This window comes from Macaca thibetana, chromosome 11 (assembly GCF_024542745.1).
Source record: "Macaca thibetana thibetana isolate TM-01 chromosome 11, ASM2454274v1, whole genome shotgun sequence".
Classification (NCBI taxonomy): domain Eukaryota; kingdom Metazoa; phylum Chordata; class Mammalia; order Primates; family Cercopithecidae; genus Macaca; species Macaca thibetana.
Genome location: NC_065588.1, coordinates 88,337,421 through 88,355,211, shown reverse-complemented (window position 1 = coordinate 88,355,211; position 17,791 = coordinate 88,337,421). Strand labels below are relative to the sequence as shown.

At 35.8% G+C, this 17,791-nt stretch overlaps 1 long non-coding RNA gene across 1 annotated transcript; it reads left to right on the top strand.

Moving 5' to 3' along the window:
- Positions 1-11,414: 11,414 nt before the first annotated feature.
- Positions 11,415-17,120, top strand: LOC126931709 (uncharacterized). The gene is made up of 3 exons (XR_007717906.1): positions 11,415-12,973; positions 13,631-14,537; positions 15,380-17,120. It is a non-coding gene; the product is annotated as an uncharacterized LOC126931709 (long non-coding RNA).
- Positions 17,121-17,791: the final 671 nt, after the last annotated feature.

Below are 17,791 nucleotides of genomic sequence, written 5' to 3'. Positions count from 1 at the left end.
CCAAAAATAGTAACTCATTTGCAGATTGAACATTTTTTTTCTTTTTTAAAAACAAAAAATCCAAAATCTTCCACCAGCATCTTTGTGGTGCCTGAAAGGGTGACTCCTGTGGACATAGGTTCTCTTTGTCCCTTGCCCACCATCCCAGCATTGCTATGCTGTAGGAATAGTGCAAAAACTCTCTCATTTCAGACCAGTCAATTCAGCAATAAGTAGGTCAAACTGAGTCCCCACAAATTATCTAACAGCCACCGTGTGTCTAGTGATTTAAATATACTATTTAAAATTTCAGAAAAACCTATAAGGAGATATTATCTCTACTGTAGATATTGTTATTTCTGTTTAATAAATGAGCAAACAGGCTTTGGCAGGTTAAGTAAATTTACAAGTTACATATAAACTTTTATTGTAAAAGATTTCAAATATATACAAGAGAAGATGAATAAATGAACATCCATGCTTATTTCACTTGTTCAGGGTCAATTTTGTCAGTCACCATCTACTCCCCCCATTATTTTTTTATTTATTTTTACTTTTTACTTAAATATTTCAAAAATTGACACATAATAATGTATGGGGTACATAGTGGTGCTGTGATACGTATAACATATAGTGATCCTATCGGGGTAATTAGCACATTCATCATCTCAAACATTTATCATTTCATTTCATTGGAAGCCTTCAGTGCCTTTCTTCTAGCTGTTTAAACTATATAATATGTTATTGTTGGCAATTGACATCCGACAGTGCCACAGAATACTAGAACTTATTCTGTCTACTTAGCTGTCTACTTAGTACTTAGCTATACAAATTTCTCCCTATCCTCCTTCTTCCCCTTTCTCTTCCCAGCCTCTATCATCCTCTATTCTATTTTTCACTTCTATGAGATCAGCCTTTTTTTAGCTTCCACATTTGAGTGAGAACATGTGGTGTTTAACTTTCTGTTCCTGGCTAATTTCACTTAAAATAATGTCTTCCAGTTTCATCCATGTTGCCATGAATGAAAAGAGTTCATTGTTTTTAAAGGCTGAATAGTATTCCATTATGTATATATACCACATTTCCTTTCTATTCTTTTACTTTTTGAGACAGGGTCTTTCCTGTTACCAAGGCTGGAGTGCAGTGGCATGATCATGGCTTTATGAAGCCTCCAGCTCCTGGATTCAAGCAATCCTCCTTCCTCAGCCTCTTGAGTAGCTGGGACTACAGTAGACTGGACCATCATGACTGGCTTTTTTTTTTTCTTCTGTACGGATGGGGTCTTTCTATGCTGCCTAGGCTGGTTTTGAAATCCTGGCCTCATGTAATCCTTTCACCTCAGTCTCCCAAAGTGTTAGGATTATAGGCTTGAGCCACTGAGCCCAGCCTACCACATTCTCTTCATCCATTCATCTGTTGTTAGACACTTAAATTGATTCCATATCTTCGTTATTGAGAATAGTGCTTCTGGGGGTGCAGATGTCTCTTGGATACACTGATTTTCTTTCCTTTGTATGATTGCCAGTAGGGGGATAGCTGGATCAAATGATAGTTCTATTTGTAGATTTTTGAGGAAAGTTCATGCATTTCTCTACAGTGGCTGTACTAGTTTACATTCCCACCAACAGTGTATAAGAGTTTCCTGCACTCCACCCTGGGCGACAGAGCAAGACTCCGTCTCAAAAAAAAAAAAAAAAAAAAAAAGAGTTTCCTTAGTTTTGCAGCTTCACCAGCATTTGTTATTTTTTGTCTTTTTGATAACAACCATCTTAATTGGGGCGAGATGATACCTCATTGTGGTTTTGATTTGCATTTCCCTAGTGGTTAGTGATGTTGGGTATTTTTTCATGCATTTTTTGGCCATTCGTGTGTCTTCTTTTGAGAAATGTCTGTTCAGATCATTTGTCCATTTTAAAATCAGATTTTTTATTTTCTGTTGAGATGTTTGAGATTCTTGTATATTCTAGATATTAATACCCTTTGGATGAGTAGTTTGCAAATATTTTCTACTATTCTGGGGGTTATCTTTTCACTCTATTGATTATTTTCTTTGCTATGCAGAAGCTTTTTAGTTATAATCTCATTTTGTTTTTGCTTTTGTTGTGTGTGCTTTTGAGGTCTTATTTATAAAATCGTTTCCAGGCTGGGCACAGCGGCTCATGTCTGTAATCCTAGCACTTGAGTCCAGGAGTTCAAGGCCAGCTTGGGCAACATGGTGAAACCTCGTCTCTACGAAAAAAAAAAAAAAAAAAAAAAAAATTATTTTCCCAAAACAATGTCTTGAAGTGTTTCTCCTATGTCTTCTTCTAGTAATTTTATAATTTCAGGTCTTACATTTAAGTCTTTGATCCATTTTGAGTTGATTTTTGTGTAGGATGATATATGGGGGTCTAATTTCATTCTCTTGTATATGGGTACCTAGTTTTTCCATCACCATTTGTGGAAGTGACTGTCCTTTCTCCAGTGTATGTCCTTGACACCTTTGTCAGGAATCAGTTGACTGTAGATATATGGATTAATTTTGGGTTCCCTATTCTGCTCCACTGGTCTACGTATGTGATTATCATGTTGCTTTTTTACTACAGCTTTGTAATCTATTGTATATTTTAAAGTCTGGTGTCTCCAGGTTTTTTTTTTTTTTTTTGCTTACGATTGTTTTGGTTGAGGTCTTGTGTGGTTCCATACAATATTTAGGATTGTTTTTTCTGTTTTCGTGAAGAATGTTATTGGTATTTTGATAGGGATTGTGTTAAATGTGTAGATTGCTTTGGGTAGTTTGGTCATTTCAACAATATTAATTCTTCCCATCTGTGAACATGGGATGTTTTTCAATTTGTTTGTATTCTCTTCAATTTCTTTCATTAGTGTGTTGCAGTTTTCCTTGTAGAGACTTTTTACCTCCTTGTTTAAATTTATTCATAAGTATTTAATTTTATTTTGTAGCTGTTGTAGATGGGATTGCCTTCTTGATTTCTAATTCATTGTTTGTGTATAGAAATGCTACTGATTTTCACATATTGATTTTGTATCCTGTAACTTTACTGAATTTGTTTATCAGTTCTAAGAGTTTTTTGGTGGAGTCTAGGTTTTTCTATATGTAAGATCATGTCTTGTGGAAACAGGGACAATTTGAATTTCTTCTTTCTTATTTGGATTCCCTTTATTTCTTTCTCTACCCTAATTGTTCTGGCTAGGATTTCCAGTACCATATCACATAAGAGTAATGAAAATGGGCCTCTTTTTCCTGTTCCAGTTCTTACTTTCAGCTATTCCCCACTCAATTTGATGTTAGCTGTGAGTTGGTCACATGTGGTCTTTATTGTTTGGAGGTACCTTCCTTCTATACCTAATTATTGAGAGTTTTGATTATGAAGGGGTGTTGAGTTTTTTCAAATGTTTTTTCTGCATCTATTGCAATGATCATATGGTTTTTGTCCTTCATTCTGTTAATAGGATGTATCATTTTTATTAATTTGCATATGTTGAACCATCCTTGCATCCCTGGGATTAATCCCATTTGATCATGGTGTATTATCTTTTTGATGTATTGTTGAATTCTGTTTATCATATTTTGTTGCAGATTTTTATGTCTCTGTTCATCAGGGATATTGGCTTGTAATTTTCTTTTTGTGTATGTGTTCCTGTTTGGTTTTGGTATCAGGGTTATGCTGGTCTCATGAAATGAGTAAGAAAGAACTCCCTTTGCATCAAGTTTTTTGAAAAGTTTGAGAGAATTGGTATTAATTCTTCTGTAAGACTTTGGTAGAATTCAGCAGTGGAATCATCCCGTCCTGGAGTTGTTGTTGTTGTTGTTGGGAGACTTTTGTTTACCTTTTTGAAAAGTCAACTTTTTTGTGGTTGATTTTTAAAATTGTGTTTTCTTAGTCTCAATTTTATTAATTTCTGTTCTGATCTTTATAATTTCCTTCTACTAATTTTAGGTTTGACTTGTTCTTGCTTTTCTAGTTTCTTGAGATGCATCATTAGGTTATTTATTTGAAATGTTTCTAATTTTTTGAGGTAGGTATTTATTGTATAAACTTGTCTTAAAACTGCTTTTGCTGTGTTGCATAGGTTTTGGGATGTTGTATTTCAATTTTCATTTGTTTCAAGGAATTTTCTAATTTCATTTTTAATTTCTTCCTTCATCTATTAGTTAAGAGTAGGTTGTTTAATTTCCATGCATTCATATAGTTTCAAGTGTTCCTCTTGTTACTGATTTCTAGTTGCATTCTGTTATGGTCAGATAAGATACTTGGTATAATTTAATTTAAAAAATATTTTTTGAGACTTGTTTTGAGTCTTAATATATAGGCACTACAGGAGAATTCCATGTACTGATGAAAAGAATGTGTATTCTGTAACTGTTGGATGATATGTTTTGTAAATGTCTGTCAGGTCCATCTGGTTTATGGCGCAGTTTAAATCTGATGTTTTTTGTTGATTTTCTGTCTAGATGATCTGCCCAATGCTAAGTGAATTGTTGAAGTCCCCAACTATTGTATTGGGATTTATTTTTTTGTTCAGGTCTAATAATATTTGCTTTATATATCTGGGTGCTCCAGTGTGGGGTGCATATATATTTACAATTGTTTTATTGTCTTGCTGAATTAATTCTTTTGTTATTATGTAACATTCTTGCTTGTCTCTTTTTACAGCTTTTGACTAGAAGTCTATTTTGTCTGATATAAGTATAGCTGCTCCTGCTTCCTTTTGGTTTCCATTTACTTGCAATATCTTTTTCTACTCGTTCACTTTCAACCTGTGTAACCCTTTACAGATAAGATAAATTTCTTGTATGCAGCATATAGTTGGGTCTTTTTCCCATTATTTTGAGGCAAAGCTCTAAGCATTAATTTCTTTTTATCTATATATCTTTCAGTTTGGGTCTCTAAGAGATAGGGATTCTTTAAAACAAAATATCATTATTATACCTAAAAACATTAATTACTAATATCAATAAATATGCAGTCAGTATACACATATCTCCAATTATCTTATCATCTAGTTTTTTAACAGCCAAATCCAGATATAAACAAGGTTCATAATTTATTATTATCTGATATATTTCTAGGGTCTGTTTTAACCTTAGGCTCCATCTTCATCTCTGCTTTGTTTTCTTGATCCCTTTTTTTCCTTTTTCTTGGTCTCATTGGAGAAATGAGATTGTTTTAACTGAAGATTTTCTAATAATTTGAATTTTCTTGATTCCATCGCTAATGTGTTCTCAAACATATTCATCATCTTGTACGACGTACTTCTTGTAAATTCACAGTGATGGCTAGAGATCAGATTCTGCTTCCATGGTTTTGGCCACTTCACAAATAGTGGCATATATTTCCATAAGTGGAAATGTGTATGTGTGAAATGTTAACAACAATTGAAGATTTTTGCCTGGATTAATCAATTTGGTAACTATTGCAAAGTGGTAATATCTTAATTTTATGATTTTAAAATATTGACTTTATTTTTTAGAGCAGTTTTAGGTTTGCAGCAAAGTTGAGTGGAAAATATGCAAAATTCCCATATACCCCCAGCTCCCACCCATGCATAGCTTCCTTCATTATTGATATTCCTCACTAGAGTGGTAAGCTGTTTACAATTGATGGGTGTATACATTATTATCACCCAAAGTCCATCCTTTCTTTGGGTTCACGCTTGATGTTATACATTCCATAGGTTTTGACAAATACAAAATAACATGTATCCACTAACGATTCATTCTTCATTTATTCTCTGGGGTATTTCTGTAAGGAGAAACTTCTCCCCCTCCCCATTTCCTATTTGTATCTAAAGTAACAAAACCCAGGATCAATGTTTTGTTCTTTACCTCATCTACCAGTTTGCAGAATAATGAGTTGGTTTTCTCCTCTAAATAAACATTAGTTGTTGTTTCTGTTAAGACCACTAAGACCTCACATATTTAAACATATTTGATGTGTTCCAATGCTCTATTATATGTGTGTATATATACAGCTATATATGTGTCTGTACATACATACACATATCCATATATGTTTACACACATATCCTAATAACTTGATGGTAAACTCATAGGTCACCAATGTTTATAAATCTACTTTGTTGTCTAGTTTTAAACAAAGTAATCCATAAAACAATTAAAAATTTAATTTTAGAACGGTATTTTCTATTTAGTAGTTCTCATAGAGACTCCTCTGAGTCTCTGAGGGTGGTAGAAAACCTTGCTTTGTTGCTAAAAAAGAGAAGCAGCTCTCTCTCTCTCTCTCCATATATATATATATATCTTTATATATATATATCTCTTTATACACACACACACACAAAAGAACAAGAAGGAAGGGGAGAAAGAAAAGAGGAAGTAAAGAAAAAAAGAGTAAGCAAATGAGTATTAAAAGACAAGTCAGTTAATTAATGGCTATTGCACAATTTGGGAAAATTATTGTAGTTAATTTATTTATATGGTCTTGTGTGACATTATTGGAAAGTAGTTAAGCTTGAGTGCTTGAGATTCAGACTGCTTGGGTCAAATCTCTAGGTCTGATTTGACACCACTTCCTAGTGGTGTCAGTGTGGGCAAGTTACTTCTCTTTGGCTGATCCTCCTCAATAGTACAACAAGGATACAAAGCAGAATTTTGTAAGGATAAAATAAATGAATACATATAAAATGCTTAGATTGCTCATAGGAAACGGTCAATAAATGTTAGTTTATTTTGTTTTCATTGTTGTGATGATGATGATGATGATGTGGTATCGATATGCAGATGGCAAAGCAGTATCTTTCTGGACAAAAAAGAAGAGCAAAATGATATTTGTTAGGTGACTACTATGAGCAGGTACTACACTAGCACCTGCTTTGTATTCTCTAATATATTTTTAATTTTAGTTAAATTATCAACATTTTTAATTTATCAACATTATTATTTATTATTTATTTTGGCATAGTAGCTAGAATAGGGAAGGGATACAATATTACCTTTTCTTAAATTGAGTGCTATTATTAGGTGTATTTGACCTGTATTAGGTATTGCTATATCTGCAAAGAACTTATAAGATGAAGTACTCTTCTAACATACAGAACTGGCAAAGAATGGAAATTTAAAATTCTATAAGAAAAGCTTAAATGAAAAAATCCCAGCAAAGGTGATCATGTACGAATGTGGATAGTGAGGCACTCATGAATCACATAATTCTAGTACTGCCCATGGTAAATTCATATCAATATTCACCAAAGTATTTTTTCCTCTGCACAGGAAAAGAAAGAAATAAAAGCGAGACAATTTCTGCATCACTCCCTAGAACCACGGAAATGATTTTAATTACCAATTCATCTGTTGGCAGACTCTTCTGGCAGATGTACCTGCAACTTGGAAAGATAACAAATGAACCAATTCCTTACTCCAGAGTTGACACTGATAGTGCTTACTGAATTTGCTCTCAGAAAAGAATCCTGGGCAACAATACATCTGGCACTCTGCTCGAGGAATTTGTCATGTCATTGACATGTTCAGCCTCCATTGTCCATACCACCCCGACAGCAGGTCCTTTATATTTCAAAGAAATTGCAGCCTGAATTAATATAATTAGAATGTAACTGCTATTCACTGCAGAAACTCCTTATTTCCAGGAGTGAAGATCTGATAGCATGTCTGTACTTAAAATCTTTCCCATGATGGTTGGAGGGGAGCAAGCAGATAATAAAATGACAGAATATATGCTATTTCACAGACTTTTTGAAGTATTAGCTAATGGAAATATAGGGGGAGAAGAAAACTGTTCTACCCTTGGCATGTATAAATAGAAACATCTTTTAAGTTTACTTGCCTTTATAGTACTTCCATAAAATATGTTCTAAAGAGTATCTAAACTCAGAGAAATAAATTAAATCAGAAAGATTACCTATCTCCAAAAAGTATGCAATGAAGCATGAAGTAGAGTGGCTAATTCATAGACAGAATTACAGATTTAAGAGATGGTTGAATAACTTCAGTCATTTTTCCCTGCTTCCCTTTGAACAGTTGATGTCACCAACTAAGCAACTGTCACCAAGTTAATAACTTGGATGCTGGATTTTTGAATTTTATTCTTTGTTAGCATTCTGTTTCTACAAATACTTGATTATTGATATAGTGGAAACTGACATTGGCATCTTTCTTTTGAAAATAAGATTGATTCACATTCTTTCAAATAAGTTAACATTCTCACTGGGAATGATTCATTTGAGGGAGAACAATGGCCTGGCATATCAATGTATAGGCTGGTGCTTATGGCCTCTTCTCTGAAGAATATAATGTTTATCCTTGTACATGTTATATAGACTGTTTGTATCCTTCTGAAATGTATATGTTGAAGCCCTAATTCCCAGGGTAATGGTATTTGGATATGCAGCCTTTAGGTAATTAGATTTAGGAGTCTTGAGGGTGGAGCTCTCATGATGGAATTAGTGTCCTTGTAAGAAGAGGAAACAAAGATCAGAGTGCTTGCTCTCTCTTTCTCTTTCTCTCTCCCTCTCTCTCTCTCTCTCTCCCCCTCCCCTCTGAGCCCTGCCTCCAGACCTCCGACTATGTGAAGATACAGTGGGAAGATGACTGTCCACAAGACAGGAAGAGAGCCCTCACTGAGAAACCAAATTGGCCAGTATCTTGATCTTGGATTTCTCAGCCTCAAGAACCCTGAGAAATAAATGTCTGTTGTTCAAGCCACCCAGTCTATGGTATTTTGTGATGGCAGCCCCAGCTGACCAAGATAGTGCATTTGATATTGCATATGAATTTAATGAGCATTGAGAAGAGCTAATGTTTTTCATTTTTTCCCCTTAGAAGCATCTATTGATCTTCATCTGAAATTATGTCAGAAACTACAATAATAGAAATAAAGATAATGGGCTAGGTAGTGTAAGAACAGGGCTAAGGTTATGTAAGCGAGAAACAGTTTCAAGAGATGAATTTCAGTAGCCTTTAAAATTTTAAATCAAATACACTTTATAAACCAAATGCATTATGTTAAGGAGCTGTAGACATCGGTTTCTCCTTATAAAGATTGCATATACACTTAGTTACCATCTTGGACAAGTCAGGAATGATTCCTTTCTTCCAAGTTGTGCTGTGGAATATCTTCTTTGTCTCCCTCAACATAGAGGAACTATCCACCATTTTCCATTAAATAGCCTATAATTAGGTGTGTTTCAGAATCACTTGTATGTATGTACGTGGTGGTTGGATGTGGGTGGATTGGGAAGGACTTGTTAAAATGCCCATGCCTGAATTCCTCCCAGATCCACTAAATCAGAATTTTCAGCTGTAGTGCCCAAATTATCTAAGTTAAAAACCACTCCAAGAGCTTCTGATACATACCAGACTTGACATCCATAGACCAATGTTCTCATTCATTGATACACATATTCAAGTTTACTACCTAGGCAGATCTTTCTATAGGTTATATATGTGAGTTTAAAAATGGGTACATTTAATTTTTGTAAATGGAAATCCATTTAAGACATTTTGGGCCAATGGTTTTGAGGAGAGCCCATTAGAATAACAGCTGGGCTACCCAATTTCCTCATTGCACACCTTCCTTCTGCCTTTGCCATAGGTTGCTTAGTTTCCCAGTCTGCCTGTCGGGTCTGAGTTAGAAAGAAAAATGGGTATCTCACAGTTCCTAGCAATTTACTTTGCAAAAGAATGCAGTAGAAATTTATATTTTAATGTAAAAAAATCCTTTGAGTAAATAGTTTTCCCTCTTTCCAATATATTTTCTTATTATTCTGTATATTTAATAATGGGATTATATGTTATAAACACATGCTAAGACATCCAAATATATGCACAGATGGAAAATATCAAGCTTGCAGGAAAGGTCCATCCCCCAAACACAATTTTAAGGGGTTTTGCCTTTGTTTTCTCTAAGGAATACGAAAGTCAGACTTGAACAAAGGAGGTTTAGGGAATTCTGTTGCTAGTCTCCTAATTTCCACCAAATGCTAATTCTGATGTTGTCTTTTTGATTTTTAGTGGCCTTTAGAGAATTCTAGGGGTGGGGGGTGGGTAGGAAGTGGATTGAGGATGCGGGAGAGTTCCTATCTGATGTCTGACCAATGAATTGTTAGATAAACTAGTCATGTAGAAAACAGCTTGATTTAGCCAAGAGAGATAATAGTGACTCCCAGGATCCAGCCCGCCCTGTAACAACCCAGAGGACTTCTTTCCTGAGGTTTACAGAATACATTGATTGGTGAATCAAGTAGATGTAGTAAATATGTAAAAATTATATTCTCCAAATTTTTTTAAATTGTAAAATAAGCGCATAGTTTTGGAAGACTATATGGGGAAAAAGTAATGCAGAGGAAAAAAAAAGAAGGGAGAAAATATGGGCCAAGGTGCTGCTTTCAGAATCAGACACATGTGGATTAGATTTCAGTATTAGTTGTTGTATGTCTTTGGGCAGTTATTTCACATTTCTAAACCAAGGTTGTCATCTGTTAAATGGGAACAATATCGCTCTCACATGGCTATGGTAAGGTTTTGCTGAAGTATTTATTTTACAGTCTGTAAAAGGATTTAAGAAAAATGCCTGATGTACAGTAGCTGTCAACACAATACATCTGAGATAATAGTATTGTTATTGCTGGCAGCAGAGTGTGGTAGTTACTAACTATTTTTTTCTGGGTATGCAGTCTTAACTTTGAACGCCTTTTGATTTGAGGCAGAATTACTGCTATTGGAATTTCTAGCACTAAGTCTACATGATATTTTTAAGAATTTGTTGAGATCTCTTAAATTATTACCATTATCAAGAAATAGATTTGCTATGTCTGTTTTCTTGATTTATTAACTGAAATTCCGTAATCCTTGCCTTAAGCTTATAAGCATTCTTCTTAGTTTGATTTTTAAAATACCCTCAGAAACCATTAATGTTCACAAGAAAGTGAGAAATCTTTGCAATAATATTTCATTGTATCATCAGATGTTTTCTTTCCTGAAAAACCAATGAAGAATGGCAGTTTTATATGTAAAACAGTAGTTAGCCTTTATACGGATGACATTTTCCTAAAAGCCTAGAAAAATTTCACATTTGCAGAAAAATACTCTGTTCCCAGATTAAATCTGAGTAAAATTCAAATCTATATTAACATCTCATTACTTTTTGAAAAAAGTGAATGCCACATTTAATGGAAAATGCTCGCTGTCTGTCCTCACTGCTTTTGTGGGCTTCTTAGCAAGGTCGTCCTGGGATCCAGGAGGGCTGGACCACAGCTACATCCTTGTTAAAACAGTCACCCGGCGTGAATGTTGGCCTTTAGTTTTTCCTTCCTTTCCCCTCTCCCATCCCTACATTGTTTCAGCTGCCAGCTCCCTAATATTTTTTTCTGAAGCAAGGGAAAGGGAAGGGCAAAAATGACTTTGAAAGAATAACATTTCTTTCTATGGACTTAAATAGAACATTCAACACAAAACATCCTGTGTTTTCTTTTAGTTGATGACACACTGACTGTAGGAATGAGTGAACTAAAAACCAGGGCTTGATTTTCAAATGGGGGTTATTTTAGTTGCATACTACCTGATCAAGGGAAAGTTGTTAAACTATTTTAAATTATAACCTGTTCGTTTCTCCTCTGTACTCCTGATCTCCTTATCTTGCTGTGCGTTTCTTTTCTCCATTTTACATATCACCTTCTAATGTGTGTTTATTATGTTTTTTGTTCATTTTCCCACTCTCCTGCCTATGACAGAAGTCCATGAGAGCAAGCAGCTTTATCCATTTTGCTCACTGTTGGATTCCCTGTTTTAAAAATATCACCTGGCCCAACATAGGTGCTCAATAAATATTTGCAGCATGAATTAATGAAATAGTTTCTTTCTCAGTGTCTTTTTCTATACAATTATGGTGAAAATAACTGGTACAAATAAGGTACAAAAACATCTTATAAATATGTGCTTATACCTAGTAGATACACTTGAAAGTACAGCTCTGCTGGGAGTGTACATATCTTAGTTGGTGAAGAAGAGATATTAAAAGAGTTAGATTAAAAAGAAGCACCTTGTCACTCTCTATTCTCTTATTTACTCTGCTTTATTTTTCTTCGAACCCTGACTCCTAACACCCAACATAATATATTTATTTGCTTATTGTCTACTTCCTCATACTAGAATGTAAGCTTTTTAAGGACAGGTTCTTGTGTGTTTTGTTCACTTTTATAGCCCCATTGCTTGGATTCATGCCTGATACAGAGTAAGCACCCAACACATATTTGTTGAATGAACAAATGTATGTTTGAATGAGTGTGTTTGTTTTAGACTGTATTCATGCCTGCCTCTGGCTCCATATACAGACTCTTTGGAATGATTGTTCACTAAGACCTTAGTACTGTTGAGGTGGATGATGGGTGGGGAGATAAAGGGAAGAAGATGACCAAGATTATACTAATATTTGTAAACTTTTTCATTAATTGTGAAAAAGATGCCCCACTCATTATATATGTGTGGTATAGTATGAGCCTATGGACAGTGGTTTGGGTCCTGAAACATCCACCTATTTTCAGAATACACTAAAATTATTTCTTAATTTCTTGATGTCACATTTTCATTATTAGTAAAATTAAAACAATGTTTCCTTACCCAGGGCTATAATGGGAGAACAGAGAGGGACTGACACATAGAAGTTTGTCAGTAAATGTCAGCTATCATCGTCATCATCATCATCATTATCAACATCATCATCATTATCAACATCATCATCTAAGGGTTGGTGAACTATAGCTGGTGGGCCAAATCTGGCATGTGGTATACTTTTATAAATAAAGTTTTATTGAACACAGTGCATTAATTTTCTTATTGTCTCTGGCTGCTTTTATATTACAACAGCAGAATTGAGTCATGCCTTGCAAATCCTAAAATATTTGCCCTCTCATCCTTGATAGAAAAAGTTTGGAAACTTTTATCTAGAAAGTGGTCTAGCAAAGTGTGGTTCATGGACGAGTTTGACCTGCAAACTACTTGTTATTGGTTCATGACAAGGTGAGTACAGAAATTATGAGTAACTATTTAGAAACTTTTATAACAATTTAAGAATGCTGCTGACATCTTAAGTGTATTATTTTGACATCTAAGTGCATGATTTTGGTTTATACAAAAGTGTTGATTCGTGACAGATTGGAAATTTAAGAAAAAGAAAACCTGGCCTTTTCCACTGGAATAGAGGTGGGTGTTTTGTAATGGGATTTTGTTGTATTGGTGACTTAGTAAGACATATTCACGTGGCTTCAGATGGAAACATCTGGGGGCCCATCAGGTGGGAATGACAAACATATCCTGAGACTGCAAGTGACCTGGGAAGGTTGATGAGCATGCACATTAATAATGTCACACAAATGGATTTTATGCAGATGGATGGGCCAGCCACAGTTCACTTATCAGCTAATACAGTTGTAATGTGTTGCTTCATATCTGAGAGAAGGCAGCACCTTAGGATATTATGTGTGTCTCACTTACATACATAAATGAATTCCCTTTAGGGGTAGAAATAGATGAATTTTAAGTCAATAAGTCATCTCTCAATAGTAAGCCAAAAACTTTCCTGGAAATCTAGCAAAACAACAGTTCTATGACCAGCCTTATGTTTTGTTGCATGTGTGCATAAAAAATGCAGATTGACTCTTTCCTTTTCTGTTTTAGAATTGGTTCCACACAGTAACGCCTGCCAGAAAAAACAGACAAACTCTGAGGAGCAACAATGCCTATTATGTGTGGAGTAGAAGCTGCCAGACTTTGATTACTGGCCAGACATTAACCCCTTTGGTGTCTTAGGAGGGAAAATGCCAAGTCTGAATCCAGACATTTCCAGGACTTTACAGTCCTTCATGGTGTGAGACCAGGTGATTTATAATGACTTGCGCAAAAAAAAACAAAAAAAAAACACAAAAAAAAAGACTACTGGGAGAAGGAAGTGCAAGTCAAAGGCCACATCTCCTTGCTTCCTGAATTCTGCCATGATTCATTCCGGCAAGCGGACACAGACCTGATCACCTCTGCTTTTCCCTTTGTTAGCCTGCCTGGTCATGGATGAGAAGCACGCAGCTCTTGCTACCTTCTTGTGGTGGTTTGGATCCTGAAACATCCACCCATTTTCAGAATAAACTAAAATAATTTCTTAATTTCTTGAGGTCACATTTGCATTATTTGTAAAATGAAAACAATGTTACCTAACCCATGGCTATTGTGGGAGAGTAGAGAGGGACTGACACATAGAAGCTGGTCAGTAAATGTTAGCTATCATCGTCATCATCATCATCATTATCAACATCATCATCCAAGGGTTGGATGATGTTTTTCTGTTTTTGCCCAGGTGTCAGAAGGAGGGTGGCAAATTTGGCACGCAAGAGGGAAACCTATGTGCTTCATGAGGTCATTGCTTACAGTACAACCACTAAAAGAGCATTGCCTGCAAACTCTTTTGTGATCAGTTTCTTCCCTTCTCTCATATACCCTCTGTAGGTCCACTGATTGCATTTTGAGAGCTCAGAGAAGCAGAGAGCAATGCAATTTGTCACGGAAGGATGATTATGTATATGCACTGTCATGTGTATGTATATACAGTATGTGTATATATGCATATGTATATATAGTATGTGTATTTCATTTGTTCTTTTACCATATCCTTCAATATGTATTTATTGATAATTTATTATGAGAGGCTGATAATATCAAGTTAATTATAATTAATTATAATAATAGCTACCATTAATTATGAACATATTGCATATCAACATTTTGCCAAATACTTTACATACATATATTTCAGTTACCTAAAAAACTTTATGAAATAGCCCCATTTTATACATTAGTAAATCGAGTCCCAGAAAACTCAAGGGCATGCAGCTAGTTAATGTCAGAGCTAGGATTCGCGTTCAGATCTGTCTGATGCAAAACCCATTTCCTTATTCACTTTGTTAAATTGCCTTCCCAAAGATGAATAACATGATACAAAGGCATTTACCTACTTTATTGGAATTCATTCTGGTTGGCGAGAAAGGCATATGATGCAGAACATAAAAGGCTATAATATAGCTATATACAAAATACCATGATTAACTCATTCTCTTACGGGGTGGGAGAAGTGGGAGAGGATAGAAGAAGGCCTCATAGGGCAAGTCGTGGTCGAGCTATGCCTCTGGGGTGTGGGATATTCACTCAGCAGAGAGAGAAAAGGTAGGGGCTGCAGAGGAGAAAGAGAGAGAGAGGGAGGGAGGTATATTGGGAGGGAGGGAGAGAGAGACTTCAGCCGGGTGTGACTTTGTTTTGTAGGACAAGATGTAGACTTGTTCAGGTGCAAAGGAGACATCTGTAGCTAGTTAGTGGGAAGTTCTTCAAGGCTGTTTCTCCACTGACCAAGCCCATATATTTTTCCTCTTTGTTCTCCTTTAGCTATTTCCATGCCTAACTCAAAGGAGTCACAGGGAGAAAGTGAGCTCAGCCCGGGTAAATTGGAGGTTGTGATGACTTCTAGGAAGCCTCAGTAAAGAGAAACAAAGACAACACTGGCCTGCTGCTCTCTGCCATGGTGGGACCCTTGTGGGATAACTGTTTTAGGAATGAAGGTGTCTAGCCTCTCTAGAAACGAAAATGTAAGTTTGGCTGTGGTTGAGTATTGAATGGAGGCAAAAAGAAACTGACATCTTTGCTCCTTTTCAATTGTTTGTTTCACCCTGAGGGGCATGGCTGCCTAATTTTTTTCTCCGGAGATAGGTGGACAGAGAAAGACAGGAAAGTAACATCCACAGACTGCCCTCTGTGAAGGTGACAGTGATGAAGGGAATGCGTGATCTGAACACTGGTAAATAAAGTGACCGCGTATTTCCCTAGCCAGGAGAGCAATCTGGCTCAAAAGAAAGGAGAACAATGACATTACTCCCAGGCTGCTCCTAAGCCTTTGGCTATTCTGTTCAGTACAAATAAAAAGCAGTGAACATAGCTGTGACCCGCCTTGTTGGCAACCACAGTGTCACAATTCTTGGGGGCTTCACTTTGAGAAATTGAGACCTACCTACCTTAACCCTGGGGGGTTAAGCTTACAGACTGGAATGACAACTGAACTATTCATTTGCAGTAATTCTGGATTTTGTGCATATTTTAAAAAGGAATACCAGTCTTGCCTATATTCATTACAAAGTCCTCCCAGCTTTCAAATCTTCCAATACAATGTCTCTTCTCTAGTCTTTTAAGCACATCCTGTGACTGGATATGATTATGGGAGATTTACATGCATCCTTGTCTATTGTATCAAAAGATCAGGGAATAAAATGCCCATCATTAAAATCCCAAAGTGATTGGATTGGCATGAGAAATGGGGATGGGGCTGGCATGGGAGAGAGGGTTCTGACTCTGAGATTTCATGAAATGCAAAACAATAGGACAGCTGCTCTTCCATAAACAGATTATTATTATTATTTCTACCTAGACAGCTTGATAGCAGCCATTATCTTCTTTCTGGGTGTCTTATCAAGTTCCGGCTGTGTGCAGCATGGGTGATAAGGAATGAGAAATGTCACCCATGGGATTGCCAAGGATTATTTCTATGCACTGCTGTTCAGCAACAGCCAATCCCTCAGAACTGAGAAGTAGTCCCATTGTTCACGCTGGGCAGTTGCTATTCTGACTATCCCAAGAAAGCAGAAAAGGGATGTAGTTGCCATTGTGCAAAAGATTGGTATTTCATTACTCTCAGCTAAAGTTCAAGCAGTCTTGATTTTGAAAAGCAGAATCATCATGAAATATCTTTGAAGAGAGAGAAGACAAGGGAAGAAAAGAAGAATGAAATGAGTTCAGAGCTTTTTAGAACTGTGAGAGAGTGCGAAAAAAGAAAGGTGTAATACTTTCAAACAGTCGAAGTTAAAATGCCAGGCGTCTAAGCCTCAGCGAAACTGAGCAGCATCACATCACCATGACTTGTGGTCCAGCTGTTTATTGCAAAGACTCCATCCTGCATTACTCACCAGAAAATAGTTAGCTTTGCATCTGGCATTATTTTAATAAAAAAAAAAGTTAACTTACTAGATTTCTGTTTGTCTGTGTTTCATACAAGATTCTTGAATGAAAATAATCTGTTGATATTTAACATTTTCCCTTTCCTTCTCGATGAGAAAATAAACGTTTTATTATACATGCAGATGTGCTGGCTAAATATTTCAGGAAAAAAAAATCTCTTCATTGTATCTCAGCTTTCCAGTATCTCAGCTTTCCAACCTTGTATCTTCCTAGAGAAAAGACTTCATTAGAAAACAATTAAAACTAAAGTGTATGACTAACCTGTACTGTATTCATAGAGAATTCCCCACAAAGTGTTCAGAGTGCTTTAGTCTTCTTTATACACGGTTTTAGGGTCATGCTGATATTATAATGTAAGCTGCTTGGAAATGAGCCAAGTCAAATTTTTCCAACATTTTAAATCACTATTCTGAAATTGGAATTTCAAATGAATAAAATGCTTTGCTCTTAAACCAACGACTTCAGAAATGAGATCCTAGTCAGGAATTATTACAATAGGAAGTGAGAGGAGGTTGGGAAGGTAAAGAGCAAAAGGAGGGCACAGAGGGAGAAAGGAGGATGCAGGAAAAGAGGAAGGAGCTTTGACTTCCCTGTGAAGTGTGAGCTCCAGGAGGGCAAGAACTTTCCCTTTATGTTTGTATAACACCTCATATAGAGTAAACACTCAGGAGATATTTGTTAAATGAATTAGTGAGAGAGGCAGAGAAAAAATGGTTTTGGTGTTAAGATATGCAACGGAACATTCCCCTAACAAAATACATTATTTTAGTTTTTCAGCCCTTAAGCATTTTT